General features: G+C 44.8%; 1 pseudogene; it reads left to right on the top strand.

Moving 5' to 3' along the window:
* The first annotated feature begins 212 nt into the window (after window positions 1-212).
* On the top strand, window positions 213-17,789 carry LOC131397608 (receptor-binding cancer antigen expressed on SiSo cells-like; annotated as a pseudogene).
* Window positions 17,790-18,128: the final 339 nt, after the last annotated feature.

Genomic DNA, 18,128 nt, shown 5'->3' with positions numbered 1-18,128 from the left:
GCCATAGAGGCTGTCACTGTAGATGTTCACCTTCATTCCTTCTGCTCTTATGTGAACTGGAGTGAAAGCGAATTATTCCACCATTTGAGCTCATTTATCATACAGCAGGGCTTAATATTCCAAAGGGTGTGTTGAGTTGTCATGGCACGTCCAGCCTGGAAGGTCCCATCCTCCCTCCAGAGGTAGTGATACTGGCCTGAAGCAAGGTTGACATGAGGTAAGCCGTGTTGCAACTTAGAATAACCTCTGACTAACTCACCCAGGCTGTAGATATTTTACCTTGCACATAGCCTAGGAGATAAGCAGCTACCCTCGGAAATAATCCTAGCTGACACATCTACCTCTGGATACTGCTGGATGATGATTTTGTTCTTTTGAGTTTCTTAGGAACATGGTGACCTCCTCAGAGAAGAGCATCTGTGTTGGCATCCTTCGTCAATGAAAACTCAAAGACCTGGTGTGGCGTCTCCAGTCACCAATGCCAGATGGTCAACATTCTTGAGCCCATCCTTCATATCCCACTAGTCCCTATGTAAGTGCCTCAAGTTTGTGTGCTTGTTGAAGACAGTCTTTGGGATGTGATTCTGCCATCTTCCAATTTTGCTGGTTAATTCAATAAATCCTTTTCTTGACAACTGACTTGTTTGCAGTTGATTGGCTTGAGGGATGTGGTGAGCAGAACGAGCCCTTGTCAGTTACAGCAGGAGCCTTGGACATAAAGAGTAACTGGACACAAAGAGTCTTGGACATCAAGCCTTGGACGTAAAGCCATAAAGCATTCACTTGGGGAAGTCTAGTCTAGGACGAGATGATGGTCTGACACAATCCTGGGGTGTCCCATCAGTAGGTCAGAAGCAGGCAGCAGGGTTAAGGTTTTGTCAGAAGGGTGTGGTGACGTGAGGGGGGACAGTAGTAGAATTTCATGTGAGGTGAGTGGAGATACAGAGAAGTGCTGTGTGTTCTCATGAAGCAGTCGGTTTGTACAGCATCAGAAGCATGTCTATCCAGCGATGACACAACACCAAGGCCGAGGTGGCTTGGAAAAGTTTGGCAGTTGCAGCCATAACTTCCATGTAAGAAGGAGATGCCTGAGTTCCAGGGTGCGGGGTTATCCTAAACACCCTACGTGTCCCTAGTGTTTGGGGGATAGTCTTCCAAGGGCATGACCTTCAGGTTCATGCACAAAGAGAAAGGTAGGAAGGAATTGGGAAGTCTGTGTGTGGGCAGCTAAAGTAGAGAGCCCTGAAGGTTCTGGAAAGCATCTTTGGGTGGGGGATTCCAGACTCCTGGGTCTGTAAATGACTCTCTAGTCCTGGTATAAAGGAATGAAGCAATCCTGGAGACATTAGGTATCCACATCCTACAATACCCCACAGGACCCCGAACCTATCAACTGTCATATTGTCTCCAGGACAGAAAAGTGCTGGATGGTGGTAGGTTGTCTGTGGAGACAGTTTCTCCTGCAGCCAGGTCATCCTTACCCAGATATGGGTCACACAAAAAGAGCGGTTGACCTTTGTCTTTAGCCACCTTGTGGCCCTTTTTGGTGCTGCCTCCAGAATGTCCTGAGTGTCTAGAAGGGAGCTGGCCCAACTGTCAGGACTTCAGAGGGGATGATCCCCAGATTGGATTAAGGTGGAATTTCCAGGGAGTTTTGAGTTTCTCAAACGTGCATTTAGGGTGAGCCAGAAGTGGGCAGGGCCTTCAGTGAATGCTCGGGGCATGAAGTCCAGAGATATTGCTGATTGTCCCAGGTGGAGGCAGACAGGGACTGGGAAAGAGGCCTTACCCTTCTTCAAGATTCCATTTCAAAGGAATGGCTCTCAGGTCCTTGACAGAGATGCTTCTGAGTTGCATACGACACATATTCACCATGACAAGCCCCCTTTCAAAAATGCTCTCAGATAGGAGGTCAGAAGCCCCTCATCAGGTATTGGTTACAACAAAGAGTCAATGATCCCGCCAGCGTGGAGCTTTGTCAGGCAGGCATTTGAATGGAGGAGGGGGGCTGGGGTCATCCAGGGACACAACCTTCTGCTCTAGAAGGCAGGCTAGAGTTTGGTCAAGTCTCCTGGTGGGGTGGGATGGAGTGGTGACGTCCCTGTGTCACTGCTACACTGATACCCTTGCTTCCTGATTGTCAACCACTCCAGAAAGAAGACAGTTGTTTATGTCACTCTTTTCTCCCTTTCACACTGCCTCTCCTGCTCTCAGTGTCTCCCACAACTTCAAATCATCTGTCCACTGTCATGGGTCCTCCCCATGTCACTCTGCCCTCCCCCTGCCTTGGCCTCTCTGATGTCCTCCATCACTGCTCTGCGCCTCTGCCTGAGGCCAAGTTCTTTTCTCCCTTTTCCCAGAGAAGGGGCTACAGGCTGAGCTCTTTATGCGCCCCTCTCTGTGTCAGGCCCTTTCCCTGTTCTCCATCTTTCCTCTGTGTTGCATCTTCCCTCCCACTCTCCAGTCTTTTTTTTTCTTTTTCTTTTTAATTTACTGTGGTAAGAACACATCATATCTTCCCTTCTAACAAATTTTTTTCTTTATTGTGAAATTTTTGCTCTGCATTATTGTTTGTTAGTCACCATATAAATGCATTCCTTCTCCCCTTGTGCCCACCCCGCAGCCCCCTTGCCCCTGGTAACCACCAAACAGTTCTCTTTTCCGTGTGTTGGTTTATCTTCCACATATGAGTGAAATCATGTGGTGTTTGTCTTTCTCTTTCTGGCTTATTTCGCTTAACATAATATCCTCCAAGTCCATCCATATTGTTGCAAATGGGACAATTTCATCTTTTTTATGGCTGAGTAGTATTCCAGTGTGTGTATATATTACATCTTCTTTATCCACTCATCAGTCAAGGGACACTTGGGTTGCTTCCATGTCTTGGCTATAGTGAATAATGCTGCAATGAACAGAGGGGTGCAGAAGCCTCTTTGGATTGTTGAAGTCAGGCTCATTGGGTAGATACCAAGCAATGGGATAGCTGGATCATAAGGTATTTCTATTTTTAATTTTTTGAGGAATCTCCATATCATTTTCCATAGAGGCTGCAACAGTTTGCATTCCCACCAGCAGTGAATTAGGGTTCCTGTTTCTCCAGAGCATCTCCAGCATTTGTTGTTTTTTGTGTTGGTGATTATAGCCATTGTAATGTGTGTAAGATGATATGTTAGTGTGGTTTCCATTTGCATTTCCCTGATGATTAGTGATGTTGAGCATCTTTTCATGTGCCTCTTGGCCATCTGTATATCTTCTTTGGAGAATGGTCTGTTCATTTCCTCTGCCCAATTTTTATTTGTTTGCTTGTTTTCTTGTTGTTCAGTTGTGTGAGTTCTTTATATATTGTGGAGATTAGTCCCTTGTCTGATACATGGTTTGAAAATCTTTTTTCCCAGCTGAGGGGTTGCCTTTTCATTTTGATCCTGGTTTCATTTGCCTTGTAGAAACTCTTTAATCTGATGAAGTCCCACTTGTTCATTTTTTCTTTTGTTTCCCTTGTCTGAGTAGACATGGAATTTGAAAAGATCCCTTGATGACTGATGATGAATAGTGTACTGCCTATATTTTCTTCCAGGAGTTTTATAGTTTCAGGTCTCACCTTAAGGTGTTTGATCCATTTTGAGTTAACTTTTGTGTATAGGGAAAGGAACTAGTCTACTTTCATTCTTTTGCAACTGGCTGTCCAGTTTTCTTAGCACCATTTATTGAAGAGATTTTCCTTTCTCCATTGTATATTCTTAGCTCCTTTGTCAAAGACTGGCTGCCCGCAGATGTGAGGTTTAATCTCTGGGCTTTCAATTCTGTTCCGTTGATCTGTGTGTCTGTTTTTGTACCAGTACCATGCTGTTTTGATTACTGTGGCTTTGTAGTATGTTTTGAAGTCAGGGATTATGATGCCTCCAGCTTTGTCATTTTTTCTCAGGATTGCTTTAGCTATTCAGGGTCTTTTGTTGCCCCATATGAATTTTAGTATTCTTTGTTCTATTTCTGTGAAGAATGTCCTTGGGATTCTGACTGGGATTGCATTGAATCTGCAGATTGCTTTAGGTAGTATGGACATTTTAACTATGTTTATTCTTCCAATCCAACTACGTGGAATATTTTTACATTTCTTTATGTCATCATTGATTTCACTGAATAATGTCTTATAGTTTTCATAGTATAGGTCTTTCACTTCCTTGGTTAAATTTATTCCTAGATATTTTATTCTTTTTGTTGCAATTGTAAATGGAATTGTCTTCTTGAGATCTCTTTCTGTTAGTTCATTGTTGGTATATAGAAATGCAACTCTAAGTTGAGTTTGTACCCTGCAACTTTGCTGTCCTTGCTGATTATTTCTAGTAGTTTTCTAATGAATGTTTTAGGGTTTTCCATATATAATATCATGTCATCTGCAAACAGGGAGAGTTTCACTTCTTTCTTACCTATTTGTATTCCTTTTATTTCTTTTTCTTGCCTAATTGCTCTGGCCAGAACCTCCAGTACTCTGTTGAATAAGAGTGGTGAGAGTGGGCACCCTTGTCTTGTTCCTGTTTTCAGAGGGATGGCTTTCAGTTTTTCCCCATTGAGTATGATGTTGGCTGTGGGTTTGTCATATATGGCCTTTATTATGTTAAGGTACTTTCCTTCTCTACCCATTTTTTGAGAGTTTTTATTATAATTGGATGTTGTATCTTGTCAAATGCCTTCTCTGCATCTACTGAGATGATCATATGGTTTTTATTTCTCATTTTGCTAATATGGTGTATTACATTGATGGATTTGCAGATGTTGAACCATCCCTGTGTCCCTAGTATAAATCCCACTTGATCATGGTGTATGATCTTTTTAATGTGTTGCTGTATTCGATTTGCCAATATTTTATTGAGGATTTTTGCATCTATGTTCATCAGGAATATAGGTCTGTAGTTTTCCTTCTTAGTATTCTCTTTGTGTGGTTTTGGTATCAGGTTGATGTTGGCCTCTCAGAATGTGTTGGGAAGTGTTCCATCTTCCTCTATTTTTTGGAAGAGTTTGAGAAGGATAGGTATTAAATCGTCTTTGAATGTTTGGTAAAATTCTCCAGAGAAGCCATCTCGTCCTGGACTTGTATATTTTGGGAGGTTTTTGATTACTGTTTCAATCTCTTCATTTGTGATTGGTTTATTCAGATTCTCTATTTCTTCTTGATTCTGTTTTGGGAGGTTTTATGAGTCTAAGAATTTATCTATTTCTTCTAGATTGTCCAATTTGTTGGCGTATATTTTTTCATAGTATTTTTTTTGTATTTCTGTGGTATCCATTGTAATTTCTCCTTTTTCATTTCTAATTTTATTTATTTGAGCCTTCTCTCTTTATTTCTTGGTGAGTCTGGCTAAGGGTTTGCCAATTGTGTTTATCTTCTCAAACAACCAGCTTTTTGTTTCATTGATCCTTTCTACTGAGCTGAGGCTGCAGGGCGGCTGTGCTGAAGCACGGGGTGGGCGGGGGGTGGGGCAGGGGCGCTTACTTTCACCTCCCCCATCCCAGGGGTTCCTCGCTTCACTGACATTCTCTGTTTTCATGAACCGCTCTTCCGCTCGTCGTGGACAGTACCCTCCCGGCAGTTCTGCTTCCTCTGTAGGGGGATTCCCCACAGACTGTGAGTGATCTTGGAGAGCGCTGGTTTTCCCCAAGGAGGCCTGCCCCTCCGCTCTCTATCCAAGAGCCGTGTGGTCTCAGTCTCAAGGTCACAGTCCTTGGAGACGGCTGGGAGGTCCTCTTACCTCCTTCCACTTCCTCTGGGGATTCCAGCACCTCAGCCCTCAGGTGTACCGATGGATGGGTGCCTCAGGCGTCCCTGTGTTGTGTGAATAGCTTCTGTTGGAATATAGATCTCCTTTTTGTTGTGTCTTAGAGGGGGAGACTAATCGAGGGAAGCTCACTCTGCCATGATGCTCCCCTGGTAAAAAATTTTTAAGCTTCCAATACAGTCTTCTTAACTCTAGCTACAGGGCTGTACAGCCGATCTCCAGAAGTTAACACGCTTCTTGATGAACTTTATGTCCCTTGATTAGGAACACCCGATTTCTCCCACCCCTCAGCCCCTGGCCACCACCGTTCCATCCTTTGAGTCCCTCAACTGGACTCTTTTAGATACCTCATCTGGGTGGAATCATCCTGTATTTGTCCTTCTATGATGGGCTGACTTCACTTTGCATAGTGTCCCTGAGGTTCATCGATTTGGTTGCACCATGCAGAATTCCCTCCTTTTTTAAACTGAATAGTATCCCACTGTGTGTCTATATCACATTGTCAGTATCCATTCATCTCTCCATGGACAAATCGGTTGTGTCCAAATCTTCAATCTTGTGAATGGTGTGTAGAGGACCAGAGTGAGGGGCTGTTGTCGTTGTTAACAGGAACGTGTGTGTACGCGGTTGTAGGAAATCGTTTGGACTGTAGGTCTCAACACGTTCAAGTACTTTGAAGTTGTGGAAACAGATGATTTTTTCCACATTTCCTTATGTTCATATTTGTACTTTTGTCCATTCGATGAGTTTTACATGAAAAGTTTTCAATAAACACTTAAAACATTCTCCACAAAATATTGAAAACACTTTGCGTTAGAAGTGTTCTGTCAAATACTGATCAGAGTCTCTATGAGCACTGATTTACAATGTATTGGTTTTCTCCTGCTGTCGTAGGATTACTCCCTTTTTTCGTTGAGTAGGAGATTTTTCCAAATTTTGGCCCACAGAGATTGTTTATTTTCTTTTGTAATCTTATTTAATGTTTTATATTTAATCTTTGTAGTTTTTATTCTTTCACATTCTTTTTATCTGTCGTAGCTGAGGTTTTCCATTATTTCACAAAAGTGAAAGTGCTCTTTGTACATCTAAATAGCATAGAAATTAAGCCAATGAAAAGCAAAGCTCCTCTCCCATCCTTAGCCCTTCTCTGCCTCCCCTCAGCAAATCCACTCTAATGTCTGGTGACCTTCCAGAAGTTTCCGTGTGTATGAAAGCATGTCTGTGTGGACATGATGGAGGCGGGAGGTGCAGGGGAGCAGGCCCTCTGCAGCTGAGGTGCCCGGATGAGACCCTGACCTTGCCACTCACCGTGTGACCTCTGGTGAGGGATGCCCTCCGTGCCTCGGTTTCCTCATTTGTAAAACGGGGACGAAAACCAGACCAGATGAATCTTTATTTTTAAAGGATTGTGAACAACGCCTGAAAATGCTGAACTTTCTGTAAGTACTTGTTACAAAATGAACTTTTGCTGTTTGTTTTTACGTACACATGTAAAGACCTCATTCTTTTCCTGTTTTATAGAAGAATTTGAAATATTTTTGTATGAGGGAGTATTATTGCGGTACCTGGATTTACCAAGATGTATTTAGCCAACATCTTTTTACTCAGAGATTTCAAAGATATTTTAATGACATGAAAAGTGTTCACAATACAATGTTAAGGAAAACAAAGTAGGATACAAAACTGTACACACACCGTGAACCAAGTTTTTAAAAATGGCCACATTCTCATGTTGGTTCAGTTTTTTGTTAAGGCTGCTGAACTGTGACCAGCTCATCTTTCTCCAAGAAACTTGGGTGACAGAGCCATTTAACTCATACATCTGGAGCTGGTTTTTCTTTTTTCATAGCTCAGATTTTTTTTTTTTTGCTGAAGAAGATTGGCCCTGGGCTAACATCCGTGTCCACCTTCCTCTGCTTTATATGGGATGCTGCCACAGCATGGCTTGACAAGCGGTTCATCGTTGCACCTGCGGGATCCCAACCTGCGAACCCCAGGCCACGGAAGAGGAGCGGGGGAACTTAACTGCTATGCCAGTTGCTATGGCCGGCCCGCCACAGCTCAGAATTTTTCATTTTAGTTTTTCTCCCAAACAGCACCCAAAAGGACGCCCAGCTCACAGCAGGTGCTCAATCAATAGTTTCAGAATGATTGAGTGAATATCCCGTCCACCCCCAAGTCAAGTTGCTGTTCCCTCCTAAATATCATACCAGTGAGATCAGTCCTGTCCGTTTCCACTCTCTGCATCCTGGTCCACTCACGATCTCCTCGCACCTGGATGTTGAACCCACGCCCGCCGTCACCTTCTAATGTACAGGCCAAAGCTCAGGTGAAATATGAATCACATATTTCTGTGGCTTCTGAAGACTCTCAGGATGAGTCACAAACTCCTCCCCGTGGTCACCCGCACAGGCTGCTGCCACCCCAGCCTCCCCTCCCTCACTCCTGAGACCCTCTTCCTTTTCCCCAGCCACCTCGCCCTTCTTGCTGCCCTTGAAGATGCTTTGACTACTCCGACCCCAGGGGACTTTGTACACACTGGGTGCTGTTTTAAATAGAGGAACCTGAAGAAATTCACGAACTTTGTACCTTCCCTTGAAGATTACAAAACACTCAGCCAGCCTACAGTAAAAAGACAGGAATTACACATCAGATCCCTTAACGATATTAAGAATCTACTCGTCTATTGTAAATAATGCTGCAATGAACATAAGGGTGCATGTATCTTTATGCATTGGTGTTTTCAAGTTCTTTGGATAAATACCCAGCAGTGGAATAGCTGGATCATATGGTAGTTCTATCCTTGATTTTTTTGAGGAATCCCCATACTGTTTTCCATAGACTTGGAAGCACCCTAAGTGCCCATCAAGGGACGAATGGATAAGGAAGATGTGGTATATATACACAATGGTATACTACTCAGCCATAAGAAACGATGAAATCCAGCCATTTGTGACAACATGGATGGACATTGAGGGTATTATGCAAAGTGAAATAAGTCAGAAGGAGAAGGTCAAACACCATATGATTTCCTTCATTAAGTAGTAGATAATAACAACAATAAACAAACACATAGAGACAGAGATTGGATTGGTGGTTACCAGAGGGGAAGGGGGGAGGGAGGAGGGTGAAAGGGATAATTCGGCACATGTGTGTGGATTGGGTTGTAATTAGTATTTGGGTGGTGAACATGATGTAATCTATGCAGAAATAGAAGTATAATGATGTACACCTGAAATTTATACAATGTTATAAACCAATGTTATTGCAGTAAGCAAAAAATTAAAAAAAAAAAAAAGAATCTACTCGTTAGCCACGTGGGGTGAGGTCTTCCCTTGATAGAATTTTATTTATTCTGTATCTTGTCAGCTTAATGTGGAGATGTGCCCTTGTGAGCATTTCCTGCCACTTCAGTCTGTAATTGTCGTATTGCCTTTAGTCCTGAGACTGTATTACTTGTGTCGTTTTTGGACAGCAGGAAGTTAGGTTTGCTCCCTGTATGTTTTAGGAAGTTGAATTTTTAATGATTTAACTCAAGAGCTCCCTTAAACAAAGCTCTCGATATAATTAATTCAGCCAGTATAAAGAGTCCTCAGATTTTCTTGCCATTAGCAGAAAACACTTGTTTTCTTTGTTGTATTAACAATGATAGAAGTCAGATTAATGGTGATCATAGCGAGGACAAGTTTAAAACACAATGCAGAATGTTGATGTTTTTCCTTGACGTTCCCAAACCTGGAATGCTCACCTCCCTCACTCGCCCCATCCTAACTGTCACTTACTTCAGTGTCACCTTCTCAGAGTGACACCTCATTCTGATATCTCAGACTAGGACAAATCTCACTATTTGCTTTCCCCGCACCATTTCCTCTCCTTCATTGTATTTATCACAACCATGGTTATGAACTTACCAGTGCAATTCTTTGATTAATTTCTGTCTCTCCTACTATACATTGAAGTCTATACATAGGGTCATCATGTTGTTTATTGTCCAAACCACAATCCTTGAGAGTGAAAGACGGGGCTATTGATAATTATGCTGGGTCATTAGGTGTAGAGGGGACTGTCCTAAATATTCCAGGATGTATAATTGCCCTGTTTAAAGATAAAGAAAGGGCTATCGGGCCAAGCCCCGTTGCCGAGTGGTTAAATTTCCACGCGCTCCACTTTGGTGGCCCAGGTTCGCAGGTTTGGATCCTAGGTGGGGACCTACTCCACTCACCAGTCATGCTGTGGAGCTGAACATATGAAAAAATAGAGGAGGATTGGTGACAGATGTTAGCTCAGGGAGAATCTTCCTCAGCAAAAAAAAAAAAACAAAGGGCTATCAGTTTTTCCCTCTTGTTCACCATTATATCGCCTGTATAGCACATAGTTGGTGATAAATACATCTGAATATCACATATTGGGCCACCCTCAGTTTTTCCACCTGTGACATGGACTTAAGGACCATCCTTCCCTCATAGGGCTCTTGTAGGCAGGAGGGCTGCCCCTCATTTGCATCTTCCTGGACAAGAGTACAGACGGAGGCCTAGATACACTATCGCTAAATATTTAAAACTTATACATCAAAGTAAGAGCTTCTAAACAAAATGTGATTTACCCTCTTCGTAAGAACTCCTTCAAAAGACAAAATAGAAAGATGTGTGCAAAGAAACACTCCACACCAATTGACTGTGGAATATGCCATTTCAAGTGGGTTTCCTTTTCTGCAGAGACCATGGTGCACCCTGGGCAGTTGGGGTGTGAGGAGGAGAGAGTGAAGCTTTCTCCCACTTTTGCTGAATCCGTCCCTCTTTCAGTGATTTGGGAAACTCAGGTGATAAATACTCATTTTTCCTTCCTCTTTATTGGGGGAGGGGACTGCTCTCCCACTGCTCCTCCCCCATCCCCCTCCAGAACGTCCTATAGGGGTTTCCTCTCTCACCTGGGTTAACTCAGGCAACCTCCGTTCACAAGATGCTCCCAGCCCCCATCCTGCCACCAAGACCCTCTTAAGTTCCTCAGGGGAACCAGAGGCTGGAAGACCCTGTTGGAATTTAGAATTCTCAGACACCTTGGAATTCTGCCCAGGAACATGCAGGCTTCCGGAGAGCAGGGCCCAGGCTCCCATCTCGCAGCCCACCTCTCTGCTTTTGTAAGTCCCCTTCCCTCATCCCACCACGGGGCCTCCTGTGCACCCCACTTGCTTGGCCCAGCTCTACCTACAGCCTCGGAGACAGGGTCCCCCTCTGGTTTAGGGGTGCACGCCTAACCCCTTGCATCACTGACTCATGGAAGAGGCCCATCAAGGTTCTTGAAGGAGGCTAGGGCTGCCTGATCAGAGAATTCTGGGGTCTTGAAGTCCGGGCGCATGTCCAGAAGTGGGGACACATCTGGCTCCTGGGGATTCCTTGTCCTATGGGGAGAAGCTCCGGCCAGAGTCTAAGGGCAGCTATTTCCATCCCATATAATTTATGGAGCACCTACTCTGTGTCCCACCTACCTGTTGTAGGTGCTGGGGATTCAGCCCCGAACAAAACAGAAGTTCCTGCACCCACATTCTAGTAGGGAAGACAGGCAGAAAATAAAGAAACTAATGACTATTTTAAAAAACAGATATAGTACATGTCACGGGGGTGACGCGATTAGTGTGGTGCCTGGCAGGTACCAGGTGCCCAGGGAGCATCATCGTCGCTCTGACCTTGGGGTTGGTCTTGGCGCTGGGAAAAGATGCGCCACCCTTCTCCGCGGTTCCCTCCGTCCGCCGCCAGAGGGCGCGCCGTCCCCGCTGTCCTCACCACTCTCCGCGGGCTTTTCCCTGAATGTTAGAGTCACGGGGCGGCCTCAGCCTCGCTGGGGTCATGTTCTGTGATTTTCCTGGGGGCCTGCCTCTCCCGGGGAGTGGTTTGCTCCTAATAACGGTAATAGAAACCATAATATGAAGAACGAAGAGCCAAGGGTTCCTGAGTTTATGTCGATGACGAAGATCACACAGCACTTTATCCCTCTGATCTGAGTCAATAGGCACAAGTAGCCAGAGAGACAGAAGCTGTCACTGCAGAGGGACCTGCGCGAGCAAAGGCGTGGAGAAGAGAAGAGGCAGGAGAATGCTGTGGAACTACAACTAAGGTTGACGTTGCTGGGGTGCAAAAAACCAGGGCGTGTGTGGGGCCAGGTCGGCAGACGCAGAGCATGCCGGGACTCGTCAGGCACAGTGAGGGTCTGACTTCACGCTGTGGGCACTGGGGAGCTACAGAAGAGCATAGAAGGATGGGGAGGGCTGTGAGCCACTTTGTATTTTAGAGATCATCCTCAGACCAGAGAGAAAGAGGGAGTAGGAAATAGCCGACACTCCTAGAGGGCGCCTATAACCATGGAAGCTTCTGGAAGCCAGTTTTCAACCATGAGGGAAGCCACAATTAGTGTGGTCAACACTCCAGAAGACAGAGAAGATGTAGAAAGAAACTTAGTCCGTGGTAACATTGCTGAGCCACTGGAACCAGCCTCGCGGAAGACCAGCCCTCTTACCAAGTTATTCCGCCCTTTGACACTCTGTAAATGAGATTGTTTTTTACTATTTTCCTATTTTGACCTCCCAATTCAGTACGAATGTTCATGTATCTTTGAAAGGCTGTATAATATAATTCTTGTGATTGGTTGAAAAATGGTTGCCCCAAAGATATCCACATCCTAATCCTTGGAACCTGTGCATGTTAGTTCAGATGGCAACACAGCAGCTCCAGAAAGGGGCTTTGCAGATGTGATTACATGAAGGACCTTGAGATGGGGAGATGATCCTGGATCACCCACGTCGGCCCTAAGTACAATCGCATGTATCCTTCTGAGGGAAGCAGAGGGATATTGACTACAGGCAGGAGAGAAGGTGATGTGAAGACAGAGGCAGAGACTGGAGTGAGGCAGCCACAAGCCAAGGACACCAGCAGCCACCAGAAGCTGGAAGAGGCAGGAACAAACTCTCCCCGAGAGCCTCCAGGGAAAGTGTGGTCCTGCCAGAACCTTGATTTTAGACTTCTGGCCTCCAAAACTGTGAGGGAGTAAATTTCTGTTGTTTTAAGTCATTAATTTTGTGGTAATTAAGTTAACTAAGTACTTCAAGCTTAAGACTAAGAATGTCCGACTAGGTTGAGGAGAAAATAAGTCCAACTAGATGTTGTTTACAAGAGACGTAATTTAAATATTAGCACCTGGAAACATCAGAAGTGATGGGATGGAAGAATACATACCACACACACCCTAACCGAATCAAGCCGGTGTAGTTATATTCGTATTAGAGCAGAATTTAAGGCAAAAAGAATGACCCGGAATTAACGGAGATTTTCATTATGGACGAAAGAGTCAATCTGACAGGAAGATGTCACAATCCTAAATCTGTACACCCAACAGCGTAGTTTTAAAATACCTAAAGCAATAAAATGAGAGAATTTGAGGGAGAAACAGATAAATCTACTGTCATAGTGGGAGACTTTCCCTCTCAATAGCCGAGAGAAAAGCCACACTAATTAGAAAGGATATTGAAGATATAAACAACATAATTAAAAAATGACCTCATTGATGTATCTAGAACAGTGCACCACCAGTGACAAAATTCTTTTCAAATACATGTGGAATTCTTACCAAAATCAACCTTACGTTAGGCCAGAAAGAAGTCCTTAAAAGCTTCGAAAGATTAAAGTCACTTATAGTCCTATGTTCTCTGACCATAACAGAATTAAGATATAAATCAATAACAAAAAGAAATCGGGAAAATCCACAATTGCATGGAAATTAAATAATACATTACTAAAGAATCCATAGATCTGAAATCTAGAAAATGTTTTGAACTGAGTGAAAAGGACCATATGACGCATAAAAACATGTGGGATACGCCTAAAGCAGTGCTTAGGGGAAATTTAATAGCTTTAAATGCACGTATTAGAAAGGCAAAAATTGATTATTTATGCTCCCATCTTAAGAAGGTCGAAAAAGAGGACCAAATTAAACCTAAGGGTCTTAGTTATCCATTGCTGGATGACAATTAGAGGCTTAAGACAACACACATTTATTATCTGCAGTTTCCTTGTGCCAGGAATCTGGGTACAAATTCCCGGGGTCCCTGACTCAGAGTCTCTCGCGAGACTGCAGTCGAGGTCCGAGAGAGAAATACCTTCCGTGAGCCCAGCTTGGGATGCGAGTGTTTCTCAGACCTTCCTATGGATGTGCTTGCTTCACACTTCTTGTTCTCTCTTGGGGAGTAATCTTAAGATTGCATGCCTTCTCTGGATCCTGCAAAGCCAGGCTGGGTGCTGGCAGCCCCCCTTCTGCTCCCCAGGGCGGTGCTGTGTGCTGAAGTTCCCGTCTTTTCTCCAGGATCCTGCGGAGCTGGGTTGGCGTTCTGCGCATGCTCACTAGCCTTCTGCAAAGGCTCGCTCTCCCGCCCTTGGGGGCGTGCACAGGGGGCCAGCCTGGGGGTGGGCTTGTGTGTGGGAGGTGCGCGAATGTCGGGGGTGCTGTGGGCCAGTTGGGGCGCCGCAGGTTAGGTGTCCTCAGTGGCTCAAGGGTAGCCTTCTGATGGCGTCTGCAGACGGTCGGTAGGATCCGCCTCCTTTTAATGCATTCTGTGCGCAGCCCTGGCTGCTGTTCTCGCAGCGCCCACCCTCCCCACTTGTGCAGATCCTGACTCCGTAGATTAGATGAGGTGGGAGAGAAACGGGCCTCCTCGGCAGCGTCCCGCTCAGCTGGGGAGCGGGGCGCTCCCCGCACACTCACTTTCCCCGGGAGAGATCACGGGCCTGGAAGGTCTCTCTCGCGCTGAGCTGCGCGCCTTAGGGGAGGGGCGACTCTGTAAAGTGAAATGTTCCTCCCAACCTCGTCAGTGCTTCCACTCTCAGATTTGTTTTTTGCTCCAATGGAGTCTTGGAACTTTTCTGCTGGATTCCTCGACTCCCGAGAAGGCCCCTCATCCACAAGTGATTGTGATGTCCACCTACAAAAACAGAAACTGATTTAAGAGAGAAAGCGTTTATTTGGGACCAAAGAATTGCAATCCAAGAACCACAGATTCAGGGAGAAACCCAAATAGCGTCCCAATTACAGGAGAGGGGTCAGGGTTTTTATGGGAAAAAGAGAGGAAGACGAGGTGGGTTGTATTAAGGAGGAGTTCGTCAGTGCTGGATGAGGTGAGGCTAGACTTGTCCTTCATTGATTGGGTAGCAATCTGGTCATCAGCAAAGTCCTGTTCCACCAGTCCCTACAGACAGGATATTCCTGTCCTCACTGACTTCTTGGAATAATGACCGTTGGGTCCAGTTTGGAAGATAAAGGAAACAAGAGGTGCAGGCAGTTCCTCTGAAATGGCGGCTCCAGCTCTATTTTAATATGGCTCCACTCATGTCAGCTTTCATAGTCAAAGTCGGTGTCTTTGAGGGTAGACGGTAGAAAATTCTTATGCCGCCATGTTGATAACCTTGTTACTCCCTATCTTTCCCCAAATTTCCCCTTTTCATAAGGATAAGAGTCATATTGGATCAGAGCCCACACAAATGACCTCATCTTTTTTTACAAAAACACTTTTACTTAGGTATAATTGATATACAAAACTAATGACCTCATCTTAACTTGATCATTAGCAAAGACCTTGTTTCCAAATAAGGTCACATTCACAGGTATTGGAATTCAGGACTTCAACGTTTTTAGGAGGGACACAGTTCAACCCATGACAATGCCTCCTCACTCGTGACACGTTTTCAGGTGACAGTGTTGCTGTTCCAGTCTGATCTGCTGACTTTGCCCACTACACGGTGGCTTTTGAAACTGTTTTCAGTCTGACAATGAAGCACTTTTTATTGCAAAAATCACTCAACAATGGACTGATAATCAAGGTCAACCTTCAACGTTCCCCATGATCCACAGGCGTGTGGTATTGTTCAGTGCTGAAACAGCCTTCCAAAATCATGGCTAAATGATTTCCAACTCACCTCCCTCACCTCCTCCTAGTCTCTACACCTGAGTGAGACAGTTTGGTCACTGAATGCAGCAGTCCCCAGAAAGGGGTCATGTCCCCTTGACCACTTCCTGGACAATGATCAGGATGAAGATGGTGGGGGATTATGGGCTGTAGAGTTTGGGTGTCCCCAAGACCTCCCTCAGGCTGGATAATTTGCCAGAAGGACTCACAGAATTCACTGAAAGCTGTCATACTCATGGTTACAGTTTATTACAGAGAAAGGAAACAGATTAAAATCAGTCAAGGGGAGAGGCATGTGGGGCAGAGTCCAAGAGAGACCAAGCGGGAGCCTCCAGTTGTCTCTCCCTGTGGAGCCGTGGACAGCGCTAATTCTTCCAGCAAGGATGTGTGACAACATTCATGGAGTATTTTCAACCAGCTCACCTGAGCCTTGGTGTCCAGAGTGTTTACTGAGGCCTGGTCACACAGACATGATTGACAGCCTGTGTGGCTGACCTCAGCCTTCAGACCCTCTGGAGGTGGAGCAGATACCACTTGGCCCAGAGCCACCACCTAAATCATTGTTCAAATAGACTATCTGTCCTGACCCAAGGCCCCCAGGTAAACAAAGACACTCTTATCAGGCAGGGCACTCCAAAGGCTTAAAGATTATTACAGAAAAAGAAAAATCACAGACCAATGTCCCTCATGAAAATAGATGCAAAAGCTCCTAACAAAGTGTGAACAAATAGACTCCAACAGTGTTACCAAGACCAAATAAGGGTTAACCCAGCAGCACAGGTGTGCTTAACCTTCACAAATGAAACAGTGTAGCCAAGTGTCCATGCCTTGCGTCTGAGAACAGCCCGCAGCTCTCAGGAGGAGGGGCAGGTTTTCATTTCTACCATGGCTGTCAGTTCCAGTTCCTTAAAGATCATACCTGCCCAGCAATGAAACCGAGCAGGAAGAGGGTAAAAATCTTCCCTGGGCTAGAAGAAGAGAGCAAAGACTTTGAGATGAGCTGTGCTGACTGCAGCTGCGCGTATTCAGCATAATCAACTCTTGTGTAAAACTAACCAGGGCTTTCTGTCCCTCCTTAGTATACGAGTGAGCTGTCTTTCCCAGGAAATCAAGGTCCAGACGTCAAGATTCAGCCTCACAAGGCCAAACGCAGGCTGAAGATAAAAACTAACCAGAAAAGTCCAGACTGTCAAGGGAAGAGAAATTCCGTCTTCAAGGCCAAAGGCAGGCTGGTGGGAAGGTGCCAACCACCACAGCCACATGCTCTCCCTCCACTATCTAAAACTCCAGCACATGCTCTCCCTCGAAACCTTTAAAACCCCTTGCCTCTCATCTTTCAAGGAGATGGGACAAATTTGAGAGCTCTTGTCTCCTGGCTGACATCACCCCAAATAAAAACTCTTTCCTTGCCATAAGCCTGGTGTTGCAGTTTTATGCGGCCCCTCTTGTGTGGCGGGTAAAGAACGTGGGTGTGTATCCGGTAACAGCAACAGTATCCTCATTCCTAAAGGGATTAATGTGCAGCTCTGACAGAAGATGGAAATTAAGTGGAGATCAAATAACTTGCCAACTACAGTTGATTGTTCATAGTTCCTGAGCAGACAGATGTTGGAGAGTGGACTTTCCGGGAGGAAGATGCACCCACAGTGTAGAGATTGAAGGAGGGAATGGCAATGTGGCCACACAATAAAAACACAACAAAATACACAACTGGAACCTGACAATTTTAAGGACATGAGAACAACTAGAAGGAAAACTCAGGAAATCAGTATTGAGAAGAGTGAACCATCAAATTTTCACTAGTAAATTGGTAGCCCTGATTTCTCTAGTAAATGAGCAGCTACACAAGATATGCTTTTTATTCATCAGTCTCCAGAATTAGGTGACAGAGATACCTGGCAGGGACCTACAGATGCTGGGGAGAAGGTGTGGCCTGGCAAGCAGAAGTTCTGAAGCAGCAGAAAAGAGCAGACAGAGAACAGAGAGCAGCAGAGAACAAAGCAAGAAAATGGGAAAGGAAGCACATTAGGAAGGAAGAAGGAACAATCGATATCCACGCGAAACTTGCATAACAAATGTTCTTCCAACGTCATAGCGTCAGTAGGAGAGAGCTGAGCCCCACAACTCAAACATCCGTACGTATTTAAGAGTGTGTTTAGAATGCACGCCTTGATTTTCATGCATTCATCAGGCCATCCAGGATCCCCCAAAGTACCTTGAACTCTTAGGGATCGAGACTCAGAAGAACAAAAGACGAATGCGACAATATTTTCTTCAACATGCTGCAAACATAAGACAATTGTTTGCGGAAGTGAAATTATAATAAGTGGAATATGCCGGTACCCCTTCAGGCTAGTGTTTCCAGCTAAATAAATGGCTTTAAATACTTGTATGGAGGGAAAAAATACTGC

Source organism: Diceros bicornis, chromosome 34, assembly GCF_020826845.1.
Source record: "Diceros bicornis minor isolate mBicDic1 chromosome 34, mDicBic1.mat.cur, whole genome shotgun sequence".
Taxonomy (NCBI): Eukaryota; Metazoa; Chordata; class Mammalia; order Perissodactyla; family Rhinocerotidae; genus Diceros; species Diceros bicornis.
This window is presented reverse-complemented; position numbering and strand designations above follow the sequence as displayed.